The 25,406-nt window shown below is 37.1% G+C and overlaps 1 protein-coding gene across 5 annotated transcripts in view; it reads left to right on the top strand.

Annotated features, from left to right (window-relative positions):
- Positions 1-25,406, top strand: part of CTNND2 (catenin delta 2) — a 641,697-nt gene that overhangs the window by 61,138 nt on the left and 555,153 nt on the right. Inside the window, exon 1 of one of the 5 annotated variants that reach the window (XM_058420269.1) lies at positions 433-456. The exons of 3 other annotated variants lie outside the window; for them this stretch is intronic. The gene's annotated coding sequence lies outside the window, so the exon portion shown is untranslated. Of the gene's footprint in view, positions 1-432; positions 457-8,467; positions 8,484-25,406 lie in introns of those variants that run through there. One more of the 5 variants, XM_040063949.2, reaches the window with a different exon arrangement.

Here is a 25,406-nt window from a genome sequence, read left to right as displayed (position 1 = left end):
AGTTCACCACTCCACAGTTACTGCCTGACGACCATTCCAGTTAGCTTGTGTCGTATTTTGAGCAGTCTGTTGTGTGACTTCACAAATGTCTCCTGGCTAGGTAACTCACAGGAAATGCAACCATAAGCACCAGTACATGTTGGGGGCCACCCAGCTGAAAAACAGCTTTTCAGGAAAGGACATGGGGTTCTACTGAACACTAAGTTGACCGTGACCAAAGAAATCAAGAGCAAAGGGGACATGACGTTGCAGTGTAGGAGAAGATGTTGCAGTGTAGAAGAACATACAGGTGACCTTGCCCCTGATAAGTAACAGCTGTGTTAATTATCCAATACAGCCCCACCCTGATAAGTCACAGCTATATCCAATAAAGATAAGTGATAAAAGGGAGTGGGTTAGCTGGTGAGTGGGGATTATGAAGAAGGAGAATTCTGGGGAGAGAATGGCTGCTGTGAGGTCAGTTTGGGTCTGTAGTTAGAACCTGTTGTTGGAACCCGCATAGTCTAGCTAGGTAAAAGCCTGCAGTCAGAGTCTGCAAACTGATACATGCAGTCAGTTTAGCAGGAAATAACCAGCAGTCAGAGGCTGCAAGGGAAACCTACAGCAGGAGCTTGCTGTAGCCAGAGCCAGTGAGTAGTTGGAATCAGGATGGCTAAGCTGTAAACAGGAGTAAACCAGGACCCCTTTCATGCTATGATAAACAAGAAGTCTGTGTCTTGGTTCATTTCTACCCTCTAACAAGAGGGCTGCTGCAACATTGCAGTATCAGTCAAATTGATAATGAGTAATGAAAGGGGGAGGAAGAAGATGTTGGACAGTGCAGTACTGAAGGCTTCCTAGCTCTAAAAAAAAGTGTTAGGGATTCCATTTTTGAAAGGATGACTTTGTGAATCTTTCCATATGACTGCTTTCAGGACAATGCTTCAATATTTTCGGAACTGTTATTGGGGGAGGGAGCAAAAGGTTTCAAAAGAATTGAGCATAGGGGTGATGGAGATAATTTCATTCTTTATTTCTATCTAATGTCAGTTCAAGGAACTTGGATGCATAAAAGCAGCTCAGAGGCTAATTATAAGATGACAGGAATGAGTCTGTATTAAAGATAAAACATTCCAGACTTTGTTTTTATGTGAGGAAGATGCAAATTCAAAGTGAAAGTTGCTGATATAGTGGACATCATCTTGTCCAATTTTCTTCTCCTGTTGCAGCATGGACTTGGTTTCAAAACTTTACTCTCCATCCCTAGTGCTGACAAGTTTTAGAAAAATTAATACCGAATACAGATACCTTTTTATGAGGAAACAACACTGTCTTGAATCAGTGCTTTCATCAATTTTGTGTGATAGTGGGCTAATAGTATTCATGCTGAGTTTATTTTTAATTTTGGGATGGCCTTCTCAAACATTAGTATGGAAAGAGGTAGATTTTTTTCCCTTTTCCCCCTGATTCACCCCCAAATGAAAACAATTGTGTTTTCTGCTCTAAAAACACAGAAAAATCTTACGTTAGAAGAATTATTAATTCTTAATTTTTATGAGTATGTACACAAAAATGTCAGAATGTGTTTTAGGCAATATCTGTGTTTTCACTGTTTCAGCAGCCTTATGGTCTATAAATACCCCCATAATTGTTATTCCAAATTTCCAAGTTGTGGTTGTGTGGGTTTTTTGTTTGTCTTTTCAAGACTGGATGCTCTGAATGTGAAGAATCTAAGATAGCAGTGAGAGGATGATGCAGCATGCATTAAGCATCAGAACAAAGTGTCTGGAATTAAGCTGTCCTCACCTGAGACAGAACACAATAGGAAAACTCCACAATTGTATCAGCTGGCGTTTAGAGGGAAAGAAAAAAAAAAAAAAAACCCCAGTATGAAGAGACCCTTGGAAAATGGAGTGATGTGGGTTGTGGTTTGTCTTTTTGCATGTTAAGCAGTTTATGAAAGATCTCATCTGTCTTCTGTGATGGCTTCAGCAATCTACCCCAGCTCTGAGAGAAACATAGAAGTTAAATGTTCATGACAATGACCTAGGATTTTTATAATTATTGGTTAAATGAAGGAACAGACTATACCAGAAGCATAGATACCCCGATCTGGATGTGAACTGTTCTATATGTTCAGAATGGCCCATAACTCAACAGCTGCAAGAAAGATACAGTGATTTGTACTTCAGAGGGTTTCTTGGAATGTTGCCTGGCACCTTTGCAGATGGTTTCACTTAGATTTATGGGTGAAAGAAACAAAAATGTTATTAGGGGTCCCTTTTTTCCTTAAATCAACTAACCAGCAAACCAGTTTTTTTCCTCTAGTCACTCTGAGAGGAACATCTCTTATTTGTTGTTGCACTAGGTGAGCTGAATCCACCTAAATAGAGTAAGCCACTGTAATTTCTCCGGAAAAAAAAAAAAAAAGTAAATTATATTATTCAAAAAGCAGATTCAGTGGGATGAATATCTGAAACACCTGCACTGAATCAGTGGTCTTTGAGTAATAACGACCCAATAGAAATTGCACAAATTTATTTCTGTTCAATAGCAGAATATAACGATTTTCCATAATCTGCTTGCTGTGGTGCAAAAATTATTTTAATGTATGTTTGCACTGGTAATAATCCTAAAATAGTTGGTTTTGGGGTAGTGGATTATTCTGTTCATTCAGATGACAGGTGAAGATGAAACAAGTGCAGATTTAGCTATGCTATACACGCTTGCTTTAAAAACTAAGTAAATAAGCTCAATACTAGGATTGAGAAAACCCTGGAACCACACCTCGAAAAAGCCTACCTTTTAGCCTGCTTATCTTTGATCTTGTCTAATCAGTAGTTGAGATCTCTCCCAAGAATATGCCTTCATGGCATTGCACACCATATTAGAAATGCCGAGAGAGAATGAAATAGACCTAAATGTAAGCATTTAACTTTCTTGGCTCTTGTTGATTTTTTTTTTAAGGCTGTGTGAATGATATTTTAACTTTTATTGGTAAGCCTTACCTAAAATCAGCTGAAATATTATAATTACAAAAGAGGGAGTTTTGTTTGCTGTGTCTTTTTTAAAGCAAACACTCTTTGGTATACCTTGAGGAGAAAATACTTTGATCTTGAGTTATAGTCTAATCCTTCATTAAAATCCATTTATTTTGCCCAGGAGTTGAGTGTCCTGCTCACAAAGACTTTGATACTCGTGTTCTAATTCCTCCAAGGGCACTGCACGCACTCAAATTTTTGTAGCTTTGGGCATAGTCTCTCTTGGTCCTTAATTTGTTGGGTTTGGTTTGGGGTGTGTTGTTTTTTTGGTTTTTTTTTTCATTTCTTGACAGAGTGTAAATTATTCTAAAATTCTTTTAAATAAAGGTCTGGGACATTCTGTAGTCTAGGTTTTGGGGGTTTTTTTTGGTTTGTTTTTTTTTTTTTTTTGTGTGTGTGTTTTTTTTTTTGTTGTTGTTGGTTTTGGTTTTTTATTTTTGTTTGTTTGTTTGTTTTTGTCCCCCCCCCCCCCCTTAATTTTTTCTTATTTATTTATTTTGACCCCCTTTCTTATTTTGAAGTACAGCAGTAGAGTAAGAAAACAGGAAAAATCTTTTGTAGGAAATAAATTCAATCCATGGAAGGAAAACTAAATTCACTTAATTTTCTTTCACTGAAACTGTCCTTTTCCCTGGAGAGAAAAAAAAAAATCTGAATATTTTAATTTTCAAAAAACTTATTTAGAGACTATTCTACCTGTAAAGCAAGATGTCCACTGTGAATAAATATCCTTGCTGAACTGTTGTTGTGGATGATTAGCCTTTTCATTAAAGGCTTGAAATGCATTCAGAATATCGGTCTAGCTGCCCTTGAGGTCCACCTCTTGGTCTAGCACATAAAGGTAATATTTCTGTCTTGTTTATATCTTCCCATATATTTATGGAGATCAAGATTTTCTGTAACCTGCTAAGTAGTTGAGAATTGATTTTAAACAAAAGGGGTTTTTTTCAGTATGGAAATGTTGTCTTGGTTCTCTTTGAGCGCACCTTATTTGTACTGTAGATATCACAATTTAACACATTTACCATGTGCTTGTCATTGGATTTATTAACTGTTTTTCCACTGTCATTTCAGTTCAGGGGTGTCATCAGTGTTCTTTCTCACTGAACAGAAAATTTCACATCTGTACACACCTGTGTATATCAATTCAGTGTGTGCCATGGGCTTCCATTTTTGGAATATTTAAGTGTACATAAAGATGTGCCCTGAGAGAAGAACACCAACATAATTTTCCTCTGCTGAAAGCAGTAGTAGTCCTTCTGTATTCTGTTCCTTATTTAATATAAAATGTTATCTTGATAGACACATAATTACTTTAATTATTTTTTCAGTGGAGCATTTACAGGGGGTGTTCTTTTTTATTCAGCCTACTTAATATTTTAAGAACAGTTCCTGATAATTTCACTTGCAAAGTAAAATTAAATCCTCTATGAGGGAAGAATTCTAAGTGGCGTTTTAACTTGTGCAGATCAGTTCACACAGCTATTCTTGGTTTGTTTCTTTTTATTCATTGATCTATTATATGGAACAGGTATGCTGCACTGAGACTGCTGTGCAGTGCAATGGCAGGGAGGGATTTGGGTCTGCATTCAGGGTTACCTCAGGGGGTGAGGGCAGACAGTCTTCACTGTGAGGATGTGTGGTGATTTGTCCTGGCTTTGGCGCTGAAGTTGTACATCGTTCTTCCTATGCTAGTAATCAAGGTCTGTATGTGCTTCTGTAAATCTGGCATGTTCCCCCTTGCCTTTAATGTACCTCAGTCCTGCACATACTTGACTGCTAACATCTGTAAGGTTTAAATCAATAGTTTGTAGTAAAAGTAGTATCATGCAAGTTTTGTACAGTGTTACATTTGTAAACTGAGACTGCTAATTACGGTTGTTGCTACTCACATTGCTAGTTACCTTTTCTAAGTATGGAAAGTAATCCTCCCTTTGTAAGGGATTTAGGTCTAAGTATAATAAAATTGTTTTTAAATGTCCATGTGTCAGTGTTCTGGAGGATAGTCAAATGAAAAGACACTGAAATCAAAGTGTAGGTGTAAACATGGTTCGAGTAATTTAAACTGACAGAGTTCCAAATCCATAAACTGATAGTGTTCCAAATGGGACCCTGTTTGTGTCGCAATCTATGTCCTGAATGGCTATGGGAAAAAAAAAATAAGGGAAGGGGGGCAAAAAATGTTCCTTTTAAGGTTATATTCCTCATTTTATTTGGTTATAAATGAGACAGATAATAGAGTCATTATAGATTTCTGGGGAAAAATCTGTTTCCATAGATCAGAATATATACCTATTCATAACTGCATGCATAATGTGATCTAAAATTTTTTTTTTTTTTCTTCAGGGCATTTGTAGATTGTTAGATATGTGTGTTCTCATTCCAGGTTATGAGTTTTGAATAATTTTTCTGGATGTATCTTAGTTTTTCAGAACGACCTTTTTAAATCAAAGGAATCCTCATTTTGACAAATATTCATTGCACAAAGAGATGACCTTAAGGTCTCTGAGAATTTTACTGCATATTCTGTTTAAATGGCTAGCCAAAGCTATGGCTGAAGCATGTATTTTGAGCATATATTTTCCTACTGACTTTATGGCGGAGGTGGGAAATGGTGGCAGTATGTATTCGTCTAGCCTTGGTCCCTTAAATTTTGTGATTGAAATCAGAGATGATTTTTAGTTATGCTGTGGCTGATTTGTAGCCTGCAGTGAAATCTCTGAATCTTCCAAATAAGAGAGAACTTCCCTTTTTCATTTGTTTCTTTCTTCCTAATGAATGTGTGGGGTGTTTTGGGGTTTGTTTTGGTTTTTTTTTTCAGGTTTGGGTCATTCACTGACCTTTTTTGTTATGACAGTAAAATCTCAGCAGTTAAATAGTGTGAGGAGATCACTACCACAGCCTGATAGTGACATTTGACCTTGCCTCAAATAAATGAGGGTAGAGAGTAATAAAGGCGGCAGTAAACACTCTCACAGTGATGGGATTTATTTTTCTTTTTTTTTTTTTTTTTTAATTCTAGTCTTTTTTGCAGACAGGTGCCTTGTCTGTCCTTATGAATAAATTACTGAAAATAAATGACCTAGTATTTTCTGATTTTTAGTTTTTACTAGTTGTAATAGATAGTCTAATGAAAACCTTTTATTAAATAAGGAGTATTTGCTCTTCAAGTATCGTATTTTGTGTTAACTGCATTTTTTATTCAGGTGCACAATCTGGTAGCACTGAAGTGATACATTTTTAGCAAGATAGATGAGATATATTTTGGATTATTCAGATTCTGTTTGATTTTGGTTTTGCATGTGACTGGCAGCAATGAAGAATTCAGATAAAATTATGGAATGACAGGCCTATGTTTGTAAAGGGCTGTCCTCTTCTCAAGCTGCATGCATAATTTTTGCAGTGTTTTCTTTCTCCTGTGGGAGATTTCTGCTATTGGACATTATCAGTCCAGATGGTTACAAGGATGACACACAACCTTTAAAACTGGTGTTTTCCAAGGGCTTCCCCTGCCTCCACAGCTGTAGAAATTCCATTTTGTATTGATTTATTTCCAGCCTTTGGTTGGTTTAGCGTGCTCTTGGAGGTTCTTCATGAGCTGTACATTAAACACTGTTTTCAAGCTCATTTGCATGATGGTAGCTGGCACAGAAGAGTTCATGTGCTAAAGCATTATTAAGATATATATCTCTGTCTTCTAACTTACCTTATGTTTGGTGTTTTTAGAACTTTTCATAAAAAACATCCTGTGATAGTGGCAGATTAGTTTTCTCAACAAGAGCTTCTAAAATAGGCATTATTTTTGGTCACCTAAAAATGACTAGCTTAAATAACAAAGTTTAAAACTATATTCTTTGAAATCAGATAAAACAAATTATTTCAATGGACTATTATATGAAAACCTTACAGATTTCACATAGAAAAATAATTATCATAATAGACTGTCACCACAAATATTAAATCCAGCATTATTTACACAGTTTAGGAAAGATTTGTTTCTGGTGAAAAAGAAATTGGCCATGAGAACAGCTGGTGGTGGATCAGGTAGCCCAGAGAGGTTAGGCAGCCTCCATCCCGGGGTTATTCCAGACCCAGATGGATGAAACCATGAGCAGCTTGGTCAGATTTCATGGCTGATGCTGTTTTGAGGAGAAGGTTGGGTTGGGTGTTTTTCTGAGACACTCTCTAACCTCATTTAGCCTTTGATTCTGTGAAAATCACTTGAAGTCAGCTACTGCTACTGCAAGTAAAGTAGTTGTGTTGTAGCACTTAGAGGTCTCTTTTAATCAGTTATACCTTGTATAAAGATAGTGAAAGAAATAATATTTAGTGCTTAGTGCAGGAAAACATTCATCCCTGGATGTTTAGATTTTTCCAGTTGCCTTTTGATATTAAGAAATTTTGTTAGCCCCAAAATGTTGCAGTGTATGAGGCAAATACATGGAGTATATTGATTCTCAATTTCTGAAAGGAGAGCTGGTCACACGTGGTTGTGGTTTGTCTTTGCAGACCTCTGGTGAAAAAATGTTTTGTACTTGAAACAAATAGTAATAGAGATGTATTTGGATGAAGGTGATGGATTTCTAGATATTAAGAGGAGATGTACTGAACTCAAAGAGCTTGGTGCAGAATGATGTCCAGAGAAGGCCTGGAAAATCAGTAAACTATTTGGTATGAATAGTTACTTTCTAAGATCTTCTTTTTAGCAATTCTTGTTTGGTTTTCCCTGTGTAATATTTACAGGTTACTTTTATTGATGCCCTGCAGTCTTGCACCAAGCCTTTCTCTTACAAACAGGAGAGAAGCTGGATCTTGGGCTATAGAATATTTAGAATAGCATAGAATTTTACTTAATTTTCCTCAGCAAATATGCATAATAGGTCTTTAAAAAAATTACTTCACATTCTTTTATTTGTCTAAGGCCATCTGCAGAAGCAATGAAGAGTTTCCAGGGTTTTCTTGTGTATTTGCTTTGTTTTTGTTGATCTTGATTGCCTTGTTTTTAGTACAGTGATTACTACTATTAATATAGTGTTTGTGTTAGCCTTGGTCTGGTGAGGTATAGAGTGACAGGAGGAAAACAGGACATACTGGAGTTTTTGTTTGTTTGTTTTGGTTTGGTTTTTTTGTTTTTGTTTTTTCTTTTCTTTGTTTGTTTTGTTTTTTAATTTCTCCACTCCCTCCCCTTCACCTTCAACTGTTGGGACACAGGAAGAATTTTGTGATTAGGAAGGGTGATAAGCAATCCCCATAACTCAAAAGCTGTCCTGTTTTCTTTTCCCCTAGTGGTCTGGGAGATGCCAGGTGCTGCCGTGCACAGAGTGGTACATAGCCCCTTGTCTTGCTCCATCCCATAACTCTGGTGCTTGTGGCCTTTGTGAATGTGATGGTACTTTTGTGTTTGCCAGCAGACTGCTGTGCATTTCTGAGCAAATTATCACAGAAGTTCTAAGTTCTTGGAGGGTAAGTCTTGGTGTCTTGTCTCAATCTTTGCTTAGGTTTCACTTTTGGCACTGCCTATCAGTCTGTGTGTATACCTCTTAAGGGCCTTTATACTTACTGCACAATATGGAACCACCAGAGGATTTTCAGAATATTTTGCTACCTGATGCAGTGAGATCAGCCAAGTAGGGTGAGATAATCTGGCAGCTTCATTTAGGTTCTCAAGGTAATGAGCTGTCTATTGCTAGAAATGCCTGGTGTGATTCCTAACATCCTGTCCTTTATCAGAGAAGAGAAAATAATGTCTTCAAATTTACAATTTGGATTGTTTTCATTGCTCAGATGAGAAAATATTTGGTAAAATTTGTTGTCTGTTAAGAAGAGTACAATGCCACTGGGTAGAAAGAAAAGATTTCACCTTTGTTCTAAAACCTTGCTCTTTCTATTTAGTACCATGCTTATCAGAAGCCCTAGCTGGATTTCCCTAGAAGTCTTGCAAAAGGACTTTCAAACACCTTGTAGAACGACATGATTTTTTAATTTTTGTTTTTAATTTAGAGCACATTAATGAGAGGCAGTAATGTCTTTCATTTGGTGGAATTCTATGTCATTTAATAAGAGCTATCTTTTGTGGATAGAGAAGAACTTTAACTTTTTAAACACTAGGTGTTTAAAAGTGAATGGCCAGAATACTTGGCTGTGGGAGGGGAAGTCTGTCTACAGAAATTAATTGTTTGCTTCTGTGGCTATGTCTTGGATAGTGACATAAAAATTCTTGGAGTATTCTTCATTCCATTACAATTCCTTGTGGGAAGTGAATTTACCCCTGACATGATAATGTGGGCGGCTGCTGCTTAGGCAGGCATCTTGCATTTCTTATCTCCATTCCCATTTGTTGTTGTAAATATTATGGACCTTCTCTTTAGAGCCCCAGAAAAACTGAGTGAATAACAGCTCTGCTGGAGTAAGACATGTCTCTGGGCCCTGATCTTTTCTTCCCTTCCCTAAACAAAAAATACAGATAAAAACCAAGCATATGAGAGCAGCCAATACCTTAATCTGGAATGGGGTGGGCTGAGGACTTATGAACAGGGGGAAGAAATACCTTTGGCTCCTAGCAAATCTGAACTTGAAAACCTTGAAAACTACATTTTCTTCAGTAGACTGACTTGCTAGAAGAAAGAATGGAATAGGTATTTATAAACTTTTAAATACAGAATGAAGTGCAACTGTGTTTTTTACCTTGTACCTGGTTCTGGATATTGAATACTTCATACAAGTAAAGACATACAAGACTTGTTATTCCATGCTCTACTTTTTCATACATATTCTTACAGTTTTTTATCTGCTGACTCCCTTTCAAAGTATGAGGTTATGTAAGAAAACACACATCTTCACGTGTGTGAAGGAAGAGAGGTGTGATGGCAGGTGGGGAACCCTATTATTTCAGCCCAATGGCTTAGGGTTGACACACATTTCTGTGAGCACCCATTGCAGTGTCAGTGTGCAGTCACTGCCCAAGGGTATGGGGCAAATCATGGGTTGCAATGGAAGGGCATTTCGAGATTACTCCAGCTGGTGAGGGGGTTGAGGGCTTTGGGAGGCAGCTGTGCTGAGCATCAGAAGGAGTTGGCTGCTGGAGTGACCAGAGGGTCCATGGGAACTTCCAGAGACATAGTGGGGGGAGTGGCAGTGTCTGCATGAGGCCAGTGGAGATGAGCAGATTCAGACATGAGATACAGGGCATACTGAGAATCTCAGGTCAGTTACTGGAGAGTTGCACAGCATGGTTTTCACGCTAGTGGGCCTTCATCCTGGTCTGCTAGTGGTGAACAGGGTGAAGCTGCTGGTAATATTCATGTTTCCAGCTGACAATTTACAGCCCTGAAAAGAAAGTGAGGTAGCTGTGCTGCTGCCTGTACACATCAGCATGATGTTTTCACAACCACATGAATGAATTTCATAGAATCATTTAGATTGGGAAAGACCTCTGAGATTGTCAAGTCCAATCCTTAACCGAGCACTACCGTGTTCACCACTAAACCACGTCCCTCAATGCCACATCAACACATCTGTTAAATACCTCCAAGGGTGGTGACTCCACCACTTCTCTGAGTAGCCTGTGCCAATTCTTGACAGCCCTTTCAGTGAAGAAATTTTTCCGGATATCCAAACTAAACTTCCCCTGGAATAACTTGAGGCCATTTCTTCTTATCCTATTCCTTGCGACATGAGAGAAGAGACTGACACCTGAACTGAGCACAGGTTCTCCTGGAAGCTGCTTGACCTTTCTTTGCAGGGCTGATTTCTCTTCTGCTGTTGCTTTCTCATTTTTGGGAAATTAGTTTTCTAGCTGGAATCTGGCTGTTGTCTGTGTGGGATCTGGTCGCATCCCATTTTTTTCTCCCTATTCCACACTTGATTCTAACTCCATTTTTGTTGTGAGGGGAGAGTAAAATGCCTGTTTGGTTTGCCATATCTTCTCTGCTGTATGGTATTGCCGCTTGAGGTCTCTAGCTCATTGAGTTTGCTCAAAATACATGTTTTTGTCCCTAGTCCTGTCCTTCAGAACAGCTGAGCAGAATTTACAGCAACGCTATCAATTCATATGAAAATGAGTTCATCCAAACTGTCTATCAAGTAAAAGATCTTTCCTTTTTTTTTTTTTTTTTTTTTTTTAAAATCAACAGTAACAGAAGTACATTTGTTGCTTGCCTATTAGTGGCACATTAGAATCAAAGTTTCTGGTTATCACATTGCAGATATCCAAGACAGTAGAGCTGGTTGTAATTGAAAGCATATTTATATTATGCAGCAAATATGCTCAATTTTAATATCCAGAAAAACATTAATTAGAAAAAAAAGTAGTTCCTTTCTTTTGAATTGAATGAAATGTAAGTTTAATTTTCAGAACATTGCTTGGGGCAATGGTTTGACATTTTCTTGAAACCAATCTGATTAATTCTCAGAATTATGCTGAGAAATGTCACTTACTGTGGAAAATACCTTTCTAAGCAAGAAACCTCAGAAAAGAAAAGAAAAAATATTTTTTTTCTTTACTAATTACTTTGTTCTTTTAGTTACAAGGATGACAGTTAGTTCTACTTGTGTATTGACCTTGTTTTTATACGATTATGGAATCAATTCAGAATCTTAATGGGAAAATGATATGGATTGAACCAAACCCATTGTGCTATTTTTGTGAAGGTGACCTTAAAGAAAAGGTGAAAAGTTTGAAATTTCAATACTCTTCTGCTGTAATTTTTACAGCATGAAGAGTTGCCGGTTCAAAATCTGCCTTAAATGAAACAGACTTCTTAATCTGAATTAGTGGCAAAGATATGCTCAGACATGTTTTTTGAGTGAGTGAATAAATATAACAAGGTTGCACACTATCACAGGACATGCTAATAGAAGTATTTAGCTTATGTGGTTGTGCAGGACTATGAAGGTTTCAGCAGACTAACTAGATCCTACTGGACAGTGAAATTATATTTTAATTTGGATATTAAAACTAGTGCGGTTAAACAGCTGGTAGGATTTCCAGAGCCAAAAGCCTGACTTTAATGATTAGATTTCATCTACTGTAAAGTTCAAGGTTTCTGCCAAAGGTACCATTTTCAGATCTGAATCAAGATTTGTGGTTATTGTTAGGCCAGCAGAATCCATTGTCTGGGGTAAAGATTTTTTCAGGGCTCTAGTAGGTTTTAATAACTAGGTTTCTTCATTAAGAATATATATATATAAAATAAAGACTGCACACATTTTAAAAACTTGATATTGTTTATGATGCTTGTTATTTAAATTCTACCCTGTATATTTTTTAAAATTAAAAAAAATAGTGGGGATTTGGACCTCCTCACTAGTTGACTCAGTACTATAGTGTACTGTCTATTTTAATCCAATTTAGTTTTTAATTAGAACTTTTTACAATGACAATGAAGTTGATCTAACTGTATTTTTGTGCAGTGTTTAATGTCATTGTAAACAAATGTTATTTTCAAGGCACTACATTAATCCATTAAGAAGAGAATAGAAAATCAGGTTTTTTTATTCCCACAAGATCTGGAAAATGTAAATTTTACCTCAAATTAAAAAAAGTAATTCATATTGAAGACAGAGAAAAGAAGATGGATTTGTGTGGTATGCAACATGCAATTTATAGCACAGATCATGAAAATGAAGGGAGTGCTTCCAAAATTGTTAGAATGGCTTTAAGCTTACACTGAAGGAAAGTCAAACTTGCACTATGCCTTGTTGATAACATTGATTTAAATGTTCATGTGTTAATGCATAAGTAACTAGTTGGATATACAAGTTGATGTATCTAAAATCCATTCTGACCCCTGCTATCTGAAATGTCCATGTCTTTTCTATTTAAAAGAAAAAAAAATATATATATTCAGACACTTTGTGAAAGAGGTCAGTATCTTTTATATTTTCCTCTTCCTTCTCTTTAATTCCCAGGTTTACAGATAGGGAAATAGGTAAGAGAAAAGGAAATGTTATTCACTCAAGGTGAATTAAGAAGGTCAGTGACAGGACCCAGCTGTATTTAGTTCCAGCCATATGACCTTCCTTATTCTTAATCAAATTCTCTTTCAAGCAATGTTAGTTTTAATTAAATAGAACTAGTCCTATCTCTAAGCTTCATTAAGGTATCATTAAGAAACCAGAGAGATGAGAAAAGGATGCCAGAGTTCCTTCAGCAGGACCTTAAGTTCTGTTTCTAAACCCTAATGCAATTTCATATTCCAGTTTATGTAATCATTAAGGACTGGTTTCTGTTGAAACCTTCTGAAATACAAAAATGCTGGTCATATTCTAAAGGAGCCTTCCAAATTATTAGAAAACATGTCCATACTTATCTCACCTTAAACATTTTTGGGGTCTGGAAACAACAAAACAGTCTTAATTGGGGGGGTGGGGGGGTGGGGTGGGGTGTAATGCTTACATTTAGTACTCAATACCTGGGAAAAACCACATAAGTTGTGACTGCAGTGTCTCTAGTTGGAAGTTGGCATCGTGGAAATATTATGAGGTTTAACAAGACCAAGAGCAAGGTGCTGCTTCTGGGTCAGGGGAACCCCTGGTACTAATCCAGTCTAGGGGATGAACAGATCCAGAAGGACTTGGGGGTGCTGGTGAATGAGAGGCTGGACATGACCCAGCCATGTGCACTCACAGCCCACAGAGCCAAACGTGTCCTGGGCTGCATCCCAAGCAGCGTGGGCAGCAGGGGAGGGAGGGGATTCTGCCCCTCTGCTCTGGTGAGATCTCACCTGCAGGGCTGCATCCAGCTCTGGGGTCCTCTGCACAGGAAGGACAGGGAACTGTTGGAGCAAGTCCAGAGGAGGCCACTGAGATGGAGCCTGTCTCCTGTGAGGAAGGACTGAGGGTTCAGGTTGTTTATTCTGGAGGGAAAGGCTCTGGGGAAACTTTATAGAAGACTTCCAGTACCTTAAGGCCAAAGAAGGCCTTTCTTACAAGAAAACCAAAGAAGGACTTTTTGCAAGGACAGGTAGCGATGGGATGAGGGGGAATGGCATCAAGTTGGAGGAGGGTAGGTTTAGAGTAGCTACTAGGGAGAGATTCTTTGTAAGGATGGTGAAAGAGTGGAATGGAATGTTAAGGGAAGCTTTGAATTTCCTATCCTTCACAGTGTTCGAGGCCACATTAGACGGGACTTGGGCCAAGTGCTCTAATAGCAGATGTCCCAGCCCACTGCAAAAGGGTTGGAATTAAATGATTTTAGACATCCCTTCCAACTGAAACCATTCCATGATTCAGTGATTTGGGGCAACCTGAAAATAGTAATTTTTCAGATGCTCTCTTTTGATGCTAACATATTGTTACTGTCATCCTGAAATCAGGTTTGTCTTTCTGTGATGTTCTATTGTGTATGGTATTTTTGTTCTTCAAACATAATAAAGCTCAGAGTTTCAGGTTTTCATCCACAATTAGGGATTTGTAGACAGATCAGAGAATTACATGACTGGAAACACATCTCTTCAAGGAGGAAGATAAGAAAACATAATGTTATAATAATGTTTAAAACCAAGAGGCTGAAAACTGTTGACTTTTCCTTAGAGGTGAGCTGCAGCACCATATGTGAGCAATTTAAAGTAGTCTCTTTAATTACACAGTGTTTTGAAATTTGCAGCATATGCTTGTGTGTTGGGATGACTAATTGATGTCCACTCAGTTTTCACAACACTCTCAAGAGCAGGAACTGTGTTCTGACATGGTGGGGTCTTTTTCTGAAAGTAATGGTAACAGAAGGCTGCAGGTGCAAGGAGGAAATGGCAAGGTGGGCATTGAGCAGGCATTTTGCCCCGAAGTTTGTATATTTAAAATTGCTTGCAGTCCCTGTGAAGTTTATAAAGTTAAAGCTGTCTCCTTAATTTCTTTTCAATTTGTTTTTCCAGCTGACTTTAATCATTGGAGAGGTAGAGGACAGAGGATGTGTCCTGGAAGAACATTGATTTGTTTATTTGGTTTGTATTGTTTTTCTCTGGAGACAGAGCACAGCCAGTGTTATCTTTGCTCGGCAGTCTCACTGAAATGCCTTATTCCTGGCCAGTTCCTTCCCTCTTCCTAGAGGGGATCAAACAGCTTTCATCCTCTTCAGCTCACTGCTTTACTTATCTGCAGAGCTCTTGTTTTGAGGCATTTCTTTTATGTCTTTGGTAATCTGGGGCCTAAGGAATTGGCCTTGTTGGTTTCCAGCACCAATGAATTGAGCCAGGGACTAAGGAAGGACTTGCAGTTCAAACCCAAGAATGGTTGTGGTAAACTGTGCATCGATTAAAAAAAAAAAAAATCTTTTTAATATTTCCCTCAGCACTATGCTTTAGGAAGAAATGACTCAATGAACTGTATCTTCTTTTCTTTCCATTTGCTTTTCTTTGTTGTCCCAGCATTTTCACTTTCTTCGTTCTGAATCTGCAAGTTGGCTGTATTTAAGCAATACTTTCCCCTCTTTGTTTTGTTACTCACTCTAAAGATAGGCTATGTATTTGTTACATGTGCAGGAAAAACCTACTGAAGTGATAGGGAATGATTTAACTCTCACCAAGAGTGACACTTGCACACAACATGTGCACTGTTTGCCTCGCAAGCATGAGCTGTGTTTTGAGCAGCCTTCAGCTGTGTTTAAAGTTAAATCACGCTGTGCTGTGATTTCTGGATGCAGCCACACACTCTCTTTTTGTAGTCAGGAAATGTGCAAAAATTAGAAATCTATATACTTCAAAAAGTGCAAAAATTATTTTGGACTCTCTCCATGTGTTTTGGGATTTAGGCTCATTTGGACACAGCATTCCAGATGAATCAGATTCACACAAACAGATTCCCTATAGCCTGACTATAGGGAACTACTAATACAGGCGAAGAGTGATCTCTTACTTAGGCTTCCGTTTAGTTTCACTTGATCTGATCCCTTTAGGAAGAGATTTCATCAGCTTCATTGCCCGCTAGGTAGAAACATGAAGTTGCTAGTGGTAGGCTGAAAACTGGGCTACAGTATGATTAGAAAATGAGGTGGAAACTTACAGTTACCCGGTCTACCATTGGATATTCATAAAATGAAAACCTGGGATGTCAACTCCTTTTTCTGGAAAGTTTCTTCCAAAGAACATGTAATTCCTTAATTCAGGTGAGTTTAGCACCTGGCATGACCTAGGAGAAAGACATGGGTCTTACTTCTTAAATTCACTGGTATTTTTCTACTGAAAATAATTTGTTTTCCATTGTTTTACTGAGAAAAACACACTTGCAGTGTTCTCCCCATCTTTCTGGTTGTAGCAGAAAACGTGTTCCCCAATGCCTTTTGAAAACTTGCGCAGCTATTAAGTTGAGTATCTCTAAGGTTTTCATAGTATTTTGTTCCTGAAAGTAGATGCAGAAAAAAAGTAAATCTGCCAGCATATTGATTAAAGGAGCAATGATCTCTCTGATAACCATTCCCTCACAGTTGTTTGCCTAGTGATCTGCTTTTCTTACTGAGGAATTCAAGCATGGTCCTGCAGCTTCTGAAGAGCAAAATACTGCCTGTCCACATGTTTGTGAGATTTGGGGCGCCAATACTGCAGTTTTCCAAACCATGATGTTCTTAACCCATAGTTGCCCAGATGAGATGTCCCACTGATTTTTAAGTGAGGAGGACTCTTTTTCTCATAGCGTTCTTTCTGTGGAACTGTGAAATGCAACGATATTTGTGCATGTTAATATACCCATTTGAATTTGTCCATTCCACAGGAAGAAGCAGCCTGCAATAAAGGGCTCCCACGAATTAATTTCACATAAGGGTTATGGGATATGGATTACTCTGAAATGAGTGCTTTAAAGTAAATATGCATGCATGTATGCGTATGTAAGTGCACATAAACATGGCTGTAACATGTAGAGTGTATTTACAGATAAATGTTTGCAGGTTTTTTAACGTAAAAACCTCTTGCATGATGAATACACAATCTTCCCCTTCTTTAGACTTTTTTTTTTTTTTTAATCTCTTAAGTTACTGTATTTTTGCACTTGCTAGTGTTTCCAGAAGCTATATATCTCCTCAGCACCCACACCTGCGTACTGTGTTTAGTTTTGATTTCTGCTACACAAAACAACCTTGTGGACAAGCTGGAGAGGAGCCACAGAAGGGCCACAAATACAATCAAAGGACTGGGAAGTGTGCCATGTGGGCCGAGAGAGCTGGGTTTGTTCAGCCTGAAGAAAAGAAGGCTTATCACTATGTTCCAATATTGAAAGGCTGGCTGAAAAGAACACGGAGACTCAATTTTTAAAGGAATCACGTGGAAAAGATGAGGAGTAATACATCCAAGTTACTCCTGGGGACATTCTGGTTGAACATAAGAGGAAACTTTTTCACAGTGAAAACAATTACCCGTTGGAATAATCTTCCTAGGGAAGTGGTGGATTCCCCAATGTCAAACACATATAAGAGCCAGCTGGGCAGGCTGCTGGGCCATCTTGACTAGACTGTGCTTTTGCCAGGAAAGATTGGGCCAGTTTATTCTTGAGGTCCCTTCCAACCTGGTATTTTAGTGTCCTTACTACAAAGCTGAAGCCATGAAAAAAAAGAAGAAATATTTCTCATTATGTTGTTCCATCTTCTAACAGATAAAAGTGATGCTTTCATAGTTTTCTTCTAAAGCAATTAGCTGTACATTTTTCTTAGGATTTTCTACCATCAGAAATTCCAAGGTAACACTGGCAGCTGTGACAGCAAGACTGAGGTGTTGATCTGCTGATGTATGGCATCTTAGTTATTTTCAGTCTAACTCTTTAATAGTTAAACAAAATAGTATTGGACGTATACATTTATGTAATAGTTATGAAAAATTATTCTTCATCTCTAGTTAAGGTTTTGCTTTCTGTCTTAAAGTATTTCCATTTCTGATGGGAAACTTTGTAAAAGACAAGCAACTTAGGGGAAATTTTAAGACTTCTTAATCCTTCAGTAGTGAACAAAGACTTTTTATCAAATGTCTTCCACTGCTGCAATAGCTTTGAAAAAAAATTAGTATTTAATATAGTTCTAAAAATATTAAATATTCATAGTTAGTGTTTGACCTTATGCAAAAATATAAAAATTAGAATAAAGAATTTACTTTAGCAAACTGATTATGACACTTTCATTCATGCATGGGGTTTGATTGACTTCCCCAGTGCTTCTTGTCGAAATCTTCAACTTTAGCCCAACAGTACCAAATGGATGGTATTATTAATTTTAAATCATTTCCCTATGTTATTTAGGAAAAAAAGACAACCGAACAATCCAAATTCCAGTTATTTTTTTCCTTTACCTTTATTTAAAGTTCCATATTTTCACTGGAATAATCACAGTTCCTGGAAAGCATAAACAGAAAAAGAAAGTATTATAGAAGCATTTCATCAATGTAATGTTAGCTGTTCAAGACAGATTTGAAAGCTTCTCTCTTGGGATATATTCCAAGAAACCACTGCTGTGTTATGTATAGTATATCTTTATTGTGTATTTCTATATAACTAAGTTTTAAAAAGGGAAGTTAATTTTGTTTCAGATCTAATTTTACATAATAAATTGATCAAACTACTTGGCTAGTGAGTAGAAGTATTCCTCTTATTTAATCATCTAAATGTGTGTATTTATTTTAGGTGAAATACTGTTACTGTAATTTATAAGCATCTACTTAAATTAAAGAGCCAGGTGGTATGAACTGGAAAAAAAAGGATGTCCTTAGATTTCCAAAATCTGACTTAGGAGTGTAGTGATCATCTCAAGGAGTTCTATATAAGATTGCTTGGTCTTTTTGTCATGCATTTTCCATTTAAGTCAGGGGAAGTTGTATAGCTAAAATCACACTGAATTCATTGCAAATCTAGGGCACGCTTAAAGGGGCACTTCATCTGAGCAAAGAAATCATTGCTTTGACTGTTAGTCTGTTAAGTAAGAGATGGAAGTGAATAGCTTTGAGTTTATTGCTCATTTGAAAGCTAGAGGGAAAAATGGCCTTTGTCTACCTGCCAAGCTCTTCCCTTCCCCCTGCCCAGACTTCCTAAAAATGCTTATTTGAAATCTGGCAGCAGTTACCTTTGATTTGTTTCAGGAGCTTTTTATATATGTATATATATATATATTATTTTTTTTAACAGCATTTTTGTTTCTTGCTTTCCTGTAATAAATTTTATCTATTTTTAAAAATGTAGTAAGTAAAAAGCTTATGTGGCTTGAAAACAGGTACCAAAGAGTCACTTATTGATAATTTGATACTTTAATTCAAAGTTTAATTGCTAGTATGTACTCTTCAGTTGCTCAGTTTTCCCTTGTACAATGATAAACCAACCTGTTATGTTTCCTTAGGTAAATTTAAAACTCCTACCTCTATGTATATACTATAATGGCATCTTATTGCAGATGCAATAAGATTGTGTCATAATGTTGAAATCCTGTAATTGCAGCTTGTAAAAAAATTGTCATGTGCATATAGGTAGATATGACACCTTACTGTTATGTAACTTTAAAAAGAAAATGAAATTATGAAGTCTTTTTTTTTTACCTTAAATTATAGTGCATTTAATGCACTAATTAGGCTGTGTTTGCTCTGAGACCAGCAAAAGAACAGAGACTATCTGTTGTTTTCATGGCAGATGATTAAACATCAAAAGTTTTCTTAACAGAAGTAATCATGGACTTACTATGATTTTGCATTTATTCTACTTTTTTGTCTTCTCATTTATTTGGGAATTTTTCAGCTGCTGGCAACACCATGGATGTCAAGTAGGCAATTTCTTGAGAGGTTTATTTATATGGAGGAGAAAAAAAAATTTTTTCTTTCAAAGCTGTGTTTGTTTTTTTTTTTTTTCCTTTCAAAGCTGTGTTATGATAAAGCACTTTCTGTATTCAGGGGTTCCAATTAAGGGTATAGATAACTAAACCTGAAATTTTGCAAAGTCCTGCAACTCATTGCAAGAACAAATGAAAACACTTCCAGAACAGTGTGTCTTTCTAGGTGATGTGAACATGTCCATTTATACTTTGCCCTTGTAAAGACAGTGTTACTTCCTTAAAGTTTTAAATAGCTTTTATGTTTGCTCTAGAGTGACAGCTGATACCAGGAACAAAGTCAAGGAACAGTTTCCCATGAAGAGAAAACCAGTTTACAAAAATTTAATCTCTTTTCATACTGGAGTCAGGCTTTGTTAGTGGGTATGAAATGGAAAAGGAGCTACTTATGATGCTATTAATAAGTACAAGCCTAAGGGAAGAGACTCTACAGAAGTCAAACTTTGGGGTGGGTTTAGTAAAGAGTTCCCAAGCTATGCTTCCTCTTTGCCACCTTGCTGCTGCTGGATTGTGAGAAAATCCAGTTTTTAAGTATTCCCAATACTTAACTTTCCTAAGTTAAATACGTCCTTATTATTGAAGTGGTCTTATAAAAAGAGATAGGTCTGGGTTTGGCTAACATAAGACCTCTTCTCTCAATATTTTCACTTTGAGGGTCCTCTCACCTAAGCTCTGATGTCATTTTAGATATTGTGGTCTTTTATCCTTCTCCATCCAAATTAAAGCAACTCCTTAATAAACTCTTAAATTCCAAGGATATAAAATAAGCAAGTTGTACTATTTGTGATGGCTATCACAAAAAATGTTGACTAGCAAAAAATAATGTTGTAGCAGCATAATGATTCCTGTTTGATAAAGATGCCACTATAGATAATGATACTGCCAGATAAATGTCATTAGAGTATGAGACATTTGTAAAAAACAAATATCAGATCTCAGTTGATATGGATCCAAAAAATTATTTCATTAGCAGCTTGGAAGGTGCTTATTTTTGCATCGAGGTTAAGCATGTTAGGATGATGATTCCTTAAGCACATCAAGAGGATATTTAGGAGACATACTTTCTCTTTTTGCCTTTGTGATTAAAGAGGCTAAAATTCTTAGCTAAAGTTGTGTGGTTGCCAGACCCAGGAGATACCACTGATTTTTTTTTGTGCAGTCTGGTGCTGCCAATACAGCCATGATGGGAGAATTTTGGTACATGTGTAGATTCTGAATCCTGCTCAAAGTGCAGCGTACGTACAGCAAAAGACTTGACTGTTGTAAAAGTATGGATCTTCTGTAAGAAATCGCATCCTCTGCTGGCAGCCAAACTGGGAAGAAAATGAGGCAGTGGTGCAGGATTGGCAGTTTTCGTGGTAGTCAAGGGTCTGATGAAAAGCTGGAAGCTTGTGGCTTATAAACCACTGTGACAATATTTCATCATTAATAGGCATTACAAGGTACTGCTTGAAGTAATAGTGATATTCTCAGTTGAAAATAAATTATTGGTTTATCCCTGGTAATTTCATAATCTGATCAATTTGATTTAAGGGGGAAAGAGCTTTCTTCATAATGTAACTTAAATACCTTTAACAGCATGTCTGTGTTATAGAAAAGACAAAAAGAGCTTTGTTTCCTATTAGTTTACTTAACTGTTTTCAGAGATACCCTTCCTGAAGTTCAAGCTAAACTTTAAAAACAAGAATGCTAAGAGTTTTACAGGCCATTATGTTAGAATACTGTCTGTACAAGTCAATTCACAGAATCCAGTTTGCGGCATCATTTTTCTCTGTTTCAAAAGAATTATAATTGACAATTACAGTATATGTTTGATTTCCATGAGGTTTTGTTGGACAATACTGCCATATAAAATTTAGTTTTGAAGTTAATTTTTTGAGTCTTTTTATCTCTTGTTAAACAGAAGTTGGAAATAACTACTTTAATTGTCTTGGCTTATACAAAACAGAAAAAGTAAAACTTGTTTAGCATGCAGTTTAGCTGTTTCAGTCTTTGGTGTGGTTTATCGGGGTGTTTGGTTTTGATTTTTTTTTTTTGGTGTGTGTTTGGTTCAGGATATTTTTGTATATTTTCTTTTTGGTGTTTGGTTTTGTGCTAGTTTTGTTTGTGGTTTGTTTTTTCTTTTCCAAATAGTGGAACTGTAGATTTACAAAGCATTTATGTTTTTCCTTGGGGGTATTTAATTTAGGCAAAGTACCTTTCTGGAAGGAACCATGCTTCTCCCCTATTTCAATCTGTGATGTAAAATGTAAGTAGATAATTGGATCTTTGGGAAACATTTCCTCAGAGCTAATATCTCATAAGGTGATGTGTGTTGGATATGTTTAGAAAATTACAGGCACCGCACTATTTGTGTAAACCTCTCAGTGTTACACATTTGAGGTGTTAATACTTCCTGTAAAAAGAGAAAAATTAAGATACTGCCCACATTGCCTACAACTTGAAATATCGGGATGTGAGTAGCATCTGTTCAGTGAGCATAGCTCCAGGATGTCATGGCCTGTAGTCCGAAGGGAATCCAGGGAAGAGAAGTCTTGTGATTCATTCTAATTATAGCCGAGTTTGCTCTTGATTTAATTTCTGCTGGTAGCAAGCCCCAGAGATAAGTATCATCTGCCAAGAATTCCCTCCTTCTGGGTGCATAAGACAGAAAGCTTGGAACCCGTCAAACTTGCTGTGGGTGGGTCAGAGAAGGCTAGACAGTGAGTCTTCAAAAAGGCATTGCATCCAGGGAATTGTCAGTTGTACTGACTGCATAGCACTGGGTATTTCACACAGAATATTGCCAGCTGCCACAGAGCAGCAGCACAGCCTAAAACACGTGTTGTGCTTTCACCTCCCATGTAATACCATATTATGGAAAGCACGATGCAGGTTTTTACAGCAAAGTCCTAGTCTGGAACGTTGGAACACTTGACTGACTACTGTGTGTACCAAAAATGCAAGCAAACAAAAAAAATTCATCCACAGCCTACTGATATTATGCAGTTCTTTGTATTTTGCTATTTTTAAAAAAAATACATGTCTCAGCTGGACAAATTCAGTTTCCTGTCAACATTTTCACACTCCAAAAACCAAACCTCTGTCAGAATCTTGTCTCAAATGTTTGCTTTGGAATTCCAGGCCCTTGAAGAGTAGTCACCAAGGATGGAGTGATGCTTGATTTTTCATCCACTGCCTTCCTTCCCAAGGTAGAGGAGAAAGATTTGGCTTTAGTGAGCTGAGGAAAAAGTATCAGTTATAAAAGCAGCACACGGAAGCTTTCAAGAGCAGTCAACCAGTATCCTGATACATTTCGTAAGTTATGTTTGGGCAATGATTTTGTTGTAAATTTGACTGTATTTTATTAGTATTCAAAGTGCCTTATAAAACATTTCTAAAGTAAAACTTTAGGCATTATTGTAATATGTGGATAAGAGTTTGGACTACTTGTCCTTCCCCCTATAGTAACAAAAACTGGTGGTCTATTTGGCAGTGATTCTAAATTGAATTTAAATAGTATTGCTATTTCTTCATTTGCCATAGAAATGTTATCATCCCAAGCAGCACCTGAAATATTTCTAAAATGGCAGATACCATTTAGTTTAAAAGGCAGAGTATCTGATGCTCCTGTAGTTAAGGAGGCTGTGAGTAGTGCATGATAAGTAGAACTTAAATTCCTTGACATTTAAGTTTTAAAAAATAGAAATACCATTATCAGTGTTGTGCTCTTTCAGTAAACAGGGTGCATTGGAATTTGGTATCTAAGCTTTATCCTACGATCAGATTAGACAGGCTTGTAAATGTCTTTAGTTTTTGTTGCACAGTGCCCTACCCTTCTTTTGGGAAAACTTTTGAACTTCTCCCTTTGCTTATGATTAGTGCTATCTGTGGGAAGCTGGGTAGGTCCTCAGCAGAGTTAGTGCAGTTCAAAGAGGAAAAACTTTTCCTTCTGCAGAGCCTTAAAGATTTGGTCCCACAGAATATGGGAAGCTGCCTTGCAGAAAGTTGATGAGCCCGTAAGAGCCTCCCGTAGGCCTCATAAGAAAAAACAGATACGATGTGAATTTTCTCGCTTTGAGATTTGGCTCAGACAAGAGATACCAAGTTGCTTTCCTTTGTCTTGTCTGCTTGTTTTCTTTGCTCCTCAAGGTTGCTTGGCAGAGCATCCCTCAGCAAGGCACTCCTGGCAACTCCTGGCCTGTTTTCCAAAACCCCGTGTCTTCCTTTATTCCTCTTTACTGTGCCTTCAAAAATCTTCATTCATGATGTTCCCATTCCTCTAAGTCATGGTGTAGTGCATAATCTCAGTGTGTACTTTGGCAGGGCTGCTGCATTATCAACTACTGTTCTCCTGCAGAGGAATAGACTGAAAATTTAAAGTCATTAAGTTATGCAAGCAAGATTTTGAATAAATGAATGCATGCAAAGTGGGTTGAATGACTGTCGATTTAGTGTTACAATGTGGACTTTTTATGGTCAAGGTCTTGACTTTCTTTTATTGATCATTCACTTTTGGGACAAGGGGACAAAAGAGTATGTTTGAATAACCTTTCCATTGATTAATGTGTGCTTGGAATAATTTGCAATGAAGTGCTTCAATATGTATCCATACCAAGTATTATTTTTGGAGCCTGTGTTAAAATGGCCTTAAGCTTGATGACATATAAATTATAAGGAAATAGTGAAAAAGAAGAAAAAACAGAAGGAAAATTAGCTGATCTTGAGTAAATACTATGTAATATGCAGTTCACTTGTGCTGGATACTCTTTTCATAATGGAAGTCTGGATTATATAGATGTTAGAATTACAATATCCATAGCATCATGGTCAGCCCAGCTTCCCGACATACTCTTATCTATTGAAAGAATTAGTATGATATAAATCAGCAATCAGGATGGCTTGTGGGAGCTGGACTCGATGATCCCTGTGGGTCCCTTCCAACTCAGCTCGTTCTGTGAAAAGTAAAGGACTTCTGAGCACAGGAGTGGCAAACATAGAAAGGCATCTGGAATAGTAAATATCTGCAGTATGCCTCAAATGTAGGGAAAAGCTTTTCCTTAAACAAGGGAAGGCTTTGGTGGAGCCTAAAGTTTGAGCTTTAGACAGAAACAGAAGTGAGACTTCTCATTCTGTTTTTGGAGTTAGGTTCAAATTTCTGTAATTCTTGTATTGCAACAATGTTTGTTTACACATTTTTCATTGAAAAAAGGTGTTTTTAGAGAGATTGCCATCTCCTGTAAGATTTTTTTTGTAGCTGTTACCTTCACATGGTAAAAGGTAAATCAATAATTTTATTACTGAGTTTACTTTTAAGAGCACCACTGATAAAACTACTTGCAACAACTTTCTTCCTCATAAGATGTTAAAATATTATTGAGCATGATCAACTGGCATCCTATATTTTAGCAGTTCATGGAATGTTTATATGCAAGAATATATTTGATGTGCTTCTAAAGCACTCAGCAGTCTCATTTATTAAGAGCATTTGTTTCCAGACAGGAAAAAAGAACTATGCTTTTTCTAAGAGAAAAAAAAAATCCTTTTCTCTCAATTGATTGTCTTGAAAAGGTCCGGCAAAATTTTGTGTTCTTCTGCATGTGTTTCAGCTCTGAGTATCTTCC

Source organism: Hirundo rustica, chromosome 1 (genome assembly GCF_015227805.2).
Source record: "Hirundo rustica isolate bHirRus1 chromosome 1, bHirRus1.pri.v3, whole genome shotgun sequence".
In the NCBI taxonomy this organism is placed as follows: Eukaryota; Metazoa; Chordata; class Aves; order Passeriformes; family Hirundinidae; genus Hirundo; species Hirundo rustica.
The sequence above is the reverse complement of the archived record's forward strand: the minus strand, read 5'-3'. Positions and strand labels throughout refer to the sequence as shown.